This window comes from Sorex fumeus, unplaced genomic scaffold (assembly GCF_029834395.1).
Source record: "Sorex fumeus unplaced genomic scaffold, SorFum_2.1 ptg000070l, whole genome shotgun sequence".
NCBI lineage: Eukaryota > Metazoa > Chordata > Mammalia > Eulipotyphla > Soricidae > Sorex > Sorex fumeus.
Genome location: NW_026606127.1, coordinates 6,383,156 through 6,388,459, shown reverse-complemented (window position 1 = coordinate 6,388,459; position 5,304 = coordinate 6,383,156). Strand labels below are relative to the sequence as shown.

The 5,304-nt window shown below is 37.4% G+C and overlaps 1 pseudogene; it reads right to left on the bottom strand.

Annotated features, from left to right (window-relative positions):
- Window positions 1-4,996: 4,996 nt before the first annotated feature.
- On the bottom strand, window positions 4,997-5,095 carry LOC130037204 (uncharacterized; annotated as a pseudogene).
- Between the last annotated feature and the right edge of the window lie 209 nt (window positions 5,096-5,304).

Genomic DNA, 5,304 nt, shown 5'->3' with positions numbered 1-5,304 from the left:
CTTCAAGGGAGAACACAAGCTTGAGGACCAAGCCGAAACTGGTAGTTTAGGAATAAGAACTTGGAGTGGTATGAACTTAACTTGTGCACTTTAGGGGAGAACCTGAGTAAAACTATTAGAAGTACGTTCAGAGCATGATAAACTGGAGTCTGCACTTGGAGTGAGGAGGGTAGAGAGTTCTTTGGGAGATCCGGACTATTGAGAACAGTAATATTATAACATTAATGATAGTATCTTACGGTGGGATTCCAAAAAAATCTTTCACAGTGGCGTCAGAAATGATAACATTCTTAGGTATTTGGATTTCCTGTGGAAACAACGGGAAAGCTGAGTTTATGCTCTGGATGCCTCCAACTGAAACAAGGTCAACAAGTCATGAATGAAAAATTACAAGTTAGATGGATCATGGATTCTGATCCCAGTGGAAGGCTAGCTTTCGGGTGAACAATTTCTACTGATGGCCTGATGTAGATTCTGATCCTGGGATACGTAACAGAAAGGAGGTAGTGACAGGTATTCTCAGAAGTGAAGCCTCTGAGACAGAATTCGTTCATGCCAACTTATAGGTTATCAATGTTTGCTCATGGCTGCTACCATTATAACATGCCATTCAATGGTTTTGTGGTTTCAATTTACTGTGTCAATGTAAAGATGAAGTTTCTAAATGGAAGGTAAAAATCTGAGGCCCTCAAGATGATGAATTATGGGGATGCGGGGGGGAGCTTGATCTATAGTACAGCAGGTAGAGCATTTGCCTTGCACACGGCCTACCCAGGTTAGATTCCCAGCATCCTGTATGGTCCCCCCAAGCACCGTGAGGAGTAATTCCAGAGTGCAGAGCCAGGAGTAACCCCTTCGCATCGGCAGGTGTGACCCAAAAACGCAAAAAAAAAAAAAGATGATGACTTACCTTTAGATATTTTGAAGTCAAGTAGAAACAGCCAGAAAGTTCCCCAGAAAAGAGTTCACCTGGGTCGAAAACATCATCACCTCTAGCATGAGAGCATACAGAAAATAAGGTTTCCATCTTATGCCAAGTTAAAGCAAGCCAGACATGATCTTGGAAACTTTTTCTAAGGAAAACATGGCTATAGGAAGGATAAGGTGACAACTGAGTCTTAGAGGTCAAATATAGAAGAGAAGCGAGGGTCAAAATGTAGGAGGTACATTGGCGACCAGGAATATTTAGAAAAGCATTTTTTAAAAAAGAAAATGCAATGAGACATCAATTAAGAACTTTTTAATGTTTAAGAACAGGGATATAACTCAATGAAAGACCATTTGCCTTCCATTGTATGATGATCTGGGATTGATCCTTAGCATTGCAAACAGCATTATTTTTTAATTTTTAATTTCTTTCTTTCTTGCTTGCTTGCTTGCTTTTTTGTTTTTTGGGTCGCACCTGGGTATGTATAGGGGTATTTTTAATTTTTAAAAAAACTCATAAATTTACCTTTGTACCTGTCGTTTAAAAGTAAATCTAAAATATTTTAGATAAATATATGTGAAGAAGAATAAAATTCACAGGAACTATTTAGTGTTCTTAATGATACAGCAGTCGAATTTTGAGGTTAATTGTATGGGTATTGCATAAATAATTTTTCCCCATTATGTGGGCTCTCTTTTTATCATGGTCACCATTTTTTCTGAGTTGCAGAAACTTCTTAGTTTAATGTAGTCTCATTTGTTTATATTCACTTCCTCTTCCTTGGTCAGTGGTGTTTCATTCTAGAAGTTTCCCTTAGCTTTAATGTCATGCAGGGATCTTCCCACATTTTTCTCCATCTACCTTAAGAATTCAGGTATGATATTGAGGTTTTTAATACATTTGATCTGACATTGTGCCTGGCACTATAAAGAGGTCTGAGTTCATTTTTTTTGCATGTTGCTGTCCAGTTTTCCCAGCACCAGTTGCTGAAGAGACTTCCTAGCTCAACTTCATATTTCTTGAGCCTTTATGAAGGTAAGGTAAAGGTAAAGGTCCTCCCATTGTTCGTCGATTTGCTCGAGCGGGCCCAGTAACGTCTCCATTGGAGACTTTGTTGTTACTGTATTTGGCATATGGAATACATCATCGGGAGCTTGCCAGACTCTGCCATGCGGGCGAGATACTCTCGGTAGCTTGCCAGGCTCTCCGAGAGGGGCAGAGGAATCGAACTCGGGTCGGCCATGTTGGCTGCAATTTGCTTGAGCGGGCCCAGTAACGTCTCTATCATGAGACTTGTTGTTACTGTGTTTGGTATATCGAATACATCTAATGGGCTGGAGCTATAGCACAGTGAGTAGGTCGTTTGCCTTGGACGCAGCCAACATGTCCGATGCGAGTTCGATTTCTCCGCCCCTCTCGGAGAGCCCGGCAAGCTTAGAGAGTATCTAGCCCTCACGGCAGAGCCTGGCAAGCTACCTGTGATGTATTTGAGCCTTTATGAAAGATTAGGTAATAATAATCTGAGGGCCAGCGTCAGGATATTTAACATTATTCCATTGATCTGAGGCCTGTCTTTATCTGAATATCATGGTATTTTGATTACTACAACTATGTAGTTGGGTTTGTATTTGGGGAAGGTATTCCCTTCTTCTTTTTACCAAAGATTGCTTTAGCACTTCATGGGAGTTTATTGTTGTGTATGACTTTCAAGAGTGTTTAATCTATTTATTTGAAAAATGTTATGGGTATCCTTATAGAATGTGCATTAAATCTTTATAGAGCTTTGGGGTGTATTGCCATTTTGACAGTGTTAAACCTCTCAATCCATGAGCTTGGGATGTGATTCCATTTCCTCATATACTCTCTTATATTGTAAAGTAGAGCTTTGTAGTTTTTTTTTTTTTGGTATAGATCTTTAACATTTTTAGTTGATTCTAATATACTCGATTTTCTGAGGTATTATTGTGAATGGGATTTTTTTTTTTTCTATCTCTTTTTTCTCTTTCATTATTAATATATGGGAAAGCGATGGAGTACCAGATATTGATTTTGTAATATGCTACTTTACTAAACAAATCTATTGTTCCCAGGAGCTTTTTTGTAGATTCTTTGAGATTTTCTAAGTATAGTATCATGTCATCCTCCAAATAGTAAAAGCTTGAGTTCTTCCTTTTTTATCTGGATGCCCTTGATATCTTTTTTTTAACCGAAATCATATGGCAAATACTTCAAGTACTGTGTTGAATAGGAGTGGTGAGAGTGGGTAACTTGTTTTGTGCCTGATTGTATTTTGGAATTCTAGTTCATTGATTTCTGCTCCAAGCCTTCAGTTTTTCCCCGTTGAGAATAATGCTTGCTGTGGGTTTGTGATAATTTGCTTTGACTATATTGAGGAAAGTACTTTCAACTCCCATTTTGTTGAGAGTTTTTCATCATGAATGGGTGCTGGATCTCATCAAATGCTTTATCTACATCTATTGATATGATTATATGACTTTTATCTTTATTTTTTTGAGATGGTGTATTCTGTTGATTGACTAGAGAATGTTAAGCCATCCTTGCATCCCCAAGATAAACCTACTTGGTCATAGTGTGTGATCTTTTGTTGAGTTTCTGGATTCTCTTTGCTGGTATTTTCTTGAGAATCTGTGTATCTGTATGCATCAAGGAAATAAGTCTGTAATTTTCTTTTTTTGTGGTGTCTCTGTCTGATTTGAGTATTAGGTTGAACTTTGCCTCATAGAAACTATTTGGGAGTATTTATGATTCTTCAATTTCCTGGAAAATCTTGAAAAATGTTGGCAGCATTTCCTCTTTAAAGGTTTGAAATATTTCACTATTGAATCCATCCATCTGGGCCAGGGATTCTGTTTGGGGGGATATTTTGACCATCATTTCAATTTCCTTGGAAGTGATAGGTTCAAGTATTCCAAATCTTCTTGGTTCAGCCTTGGGAGGTAATTGGAATCCAAAAATTTATCAATTTATTCAAGATTCTCTCATTTCCTGCTGTAAAGATTCTCAATATAATCTCTGATGATCCTATGGATTTCTGTAGTTTCTATTAGGATATGCCCCTTTGCATTTCTGATTCGATTTATTAGAATTCTTTCTCTTTGTTTCTTCGAGAGGCTTCTCGTGGTTTATTTATCTTATTTATTTTCTCAAAGAACCAGCTTTTACTCTTATTGGTCTTTTGGATTGTATTTTGGGATTCTAGCTCATTGACGTCTGGTACAAGTTTTATTATTTCCTTCCTCCAGCCTAGTTTGGACTACTTTTGTTGGTCATTTTCCAAAATCTTGAGCTCTAATTTATTCATGCAGGCCCTTTCTTGCTTCCTGATGAATTCTGGCAGAGCTATACTCTTTCCTCTTAACACTGTTTTTGCTGTGTCCCACAAGTTCTGGTAGCTCGTGTCCTCATTCTCATTTGTTTCTGGAAACTTTTTATTTCCCCTTTGATTTCTTCTCTAAGCCAACGGTTGTTCATTACTTCCCTTAAAAAAATATTTCCTTGCTGAGCTTTAGTCTGTTTGATCTATTGAGAAGTGACAAAGTAGTGTTGAAATCTCCAACTAGTATTGTGTTGCTCTCAATGTTTTTCTTTAAGTCTATTAGAAGTTATTTTTAAGTATTTTGCTGGTCTGTCATTAGGATCACCTACAGTGAGGAGGGTGAGTTCTTTCTGATGTACAGATCCCATGATCATGAAGAAATGACCTTCACTGTCTCTTATAACCTATAGCCTGAAGTCCATATGGTCTGATACTAGTATATCCACTCCAGCTTTGTGGACGTGTTCGTTTCTTTCTTGAAGAATTGTTTTCCAGCCTTTGACTTTGAGCCCATGGTTGCTTTGATTGTTCATAAGTGTTTCTTCAGGCAGCAGAATGTTGGGTTCAGTTTTATAATTCATCTTCCCATTCTGTGCCTCTGAATTGGCACATTTAGTCCATTGACATTGAGGAGATTGTTGTGATGGGGATTTGTGCTATCTTTATGTAGAATTTTTGTACTTGTGTGGATTGTCTTAGCTTAAAGTCGCCCTGTTAATTATTCTTGCAACAAAAACATGGATCACTTTACAAGTTTGCATGTCATATCTGTGCAAGGACCATGCTAATCTCTGTATCGTTTCAATTTTAGTATATATGTTACCAAACATAGTATGAGTTAATTTTTCCATATTTTTCTCTTCTTATTACTTTGAGTGTTGTCCTTACTCAATCCTATGGCAAACAGTGATTCCAAATCAAGGAATATATTTCAAAGCAGCTTGAATAGATAGATTTAGAACTTTAATGTCCTAGAAAGAAAAGTATGGTTTTTACCATATTATCTTTTACCATACCCAAGGCATCAGTTTTACAAAAT